Raw genomic sequence first — 1,814 nt, 5'->3', positions numbered from 1 at the left:
TTTATCAAGATTTTAAACTTTTAGAAATAAAAATAATAATTTATTTTTGAATAAAAAAATTAAATATATCTTTTAGTTGAAAATAAATAAGTAAAACAAATTTAAGTTGTTAGTCGAAAATAAATAAATTTTGAGCTTCTAAGTAGAAATTCGTTTCATGGAAATATAACACAAAAGGTAATTTTAATGGATAAGGACTTATTGAGGAAGAATGAAGTAATCGAAGAAATAAAGAAGTTGATAAGTGAAGTTAATGGCAATTACTCATATCGTGACGGAGAGTGTAACGGTGATTTTCAAAAAATACTCTCGCACACTCCTATCTTCAGCGATTTTCTGAGTCTGTAAAGAGTTTTCTGTAAGATTCATTCCATATCTTTTAAATTTTATTTAAATTCTTTGTAATCTTTATTTTATTGCAAATTTATCTTTCAAGCAAGTTTTTTTTTCAAGCAAATTTTTCTTTCTATTTTCTTTTAAAATTTAGCACTTTGTTTTCGATTTCAAAGTACTTCAATTTTATCCAAGGCAGTTTACTAAATTACTTAAATTGAATGTTATTCCTTTTAATTTCAATCATTTTACTTTTAAATTTGTTTTGCTTTCTTTTTTTCAGGTTTTCTTTTATTATTTTGTTCAATTGAAAAAACTTTTAACCTATTTTTAAAAACTACTTGCAGCACACTCCTAAATTATTAGATATTTTACTACTTAAATTTACTAAAAATCTATAAAACAATATTATATAATAATAAAGGTTTAAATCTCTGTGTTGTCACTGTAATAAAGACGTTTTTTAGTAGACAATTTGTAAAAATTCTGTACATAGGCCTAATTAAAAAAATGCCTTAAAGATATTAGTTAGCTTACTAATGGAAGGAATCTAAATTTTTATTCAACTTAAAAAGCAGACTTGATAATAAAAAAAGAAAGGGTGAACTAATTTTTTCCAACTTTAGAACAAGAAGTTGAATAAAGATGAAATCTAGAACAGTATAAGGCAAGACAACCACTAACGAAAAATTATTTGCACCAGACAAAGAGAATTACTTTCCAGACGTTGAATGTCAACATTTACAGATTCACGTCTCTACTTACTTTTTGTAAACACATATATTCTATAGAGTAGTTGTGGGGAGGAAAGTTGATCTGCAAAGAAGAAAAATAAAGTAAAACTAAAAGAGGATCTTGGTTTCTTAATTAATTTAGTAAAATAATTCTACAATAATCCGCCAAGGTGTATAAGGAAACTATTTTTTCTTAATTTTTATGTAAAATTTTTTATACAATTATTTTTTTATAAAATTAATAATTAAAATTTATATAATAATTTAATTAAATATATCAAATTATTTAATAAATTTTAAATTAATATATTAAAAAAATTATATTTCATCATGTATCAATAACGAAATTGATAAACAAATGAGGTATAATCAATATCAACATTTATATGCATTAAGTTGTGTTTTTGTCGTTGTATAAAGAAGGTGGTAAAGACAAATTTTTCTTATTTAAAGTGCCAATCTTGTGTGAACTACTCTAATTAAATGATGCTGATAGTACGTGGCTAAAGACAATAATAAAACTTTCGTAAGGGGCTTAGCTCCAGCGAATGAAAAGAAAATTTAAAAAATATATAAACCAAATAAATATCAGATATGATTGAGGTAAAGACAAAAGTAATTATCACAATAATTAATTAATAACTTTTAATTTGTATGAATTTCACTAAATAATTTTAAAATGGTTATTTCTTTAATATTGCACACTTTATATTTTTTTACTTAAATATAAAGAAACAAAAAAGGAAA

This window comes from Arachis ipaensis, chromosome B06 (assembly GCF_000816755.2).
Source record: "Arachis ipaensis cultivar K30076 chromosome B06, Araip1.1, whole genome shotgun sequence".
In the NCBI taxonomy this organism is placed as follows: Eukaryota; Viridiplantae; Streptophyta; class Magnoliopsida; order Fabales; family Fabaceae; genus Arachis; species Arachis ipaensis.
The sequence above is the reverse complement of the archived record's forward strand: the minus strand, read 5'-3'. Positions refer to the sequence as shown.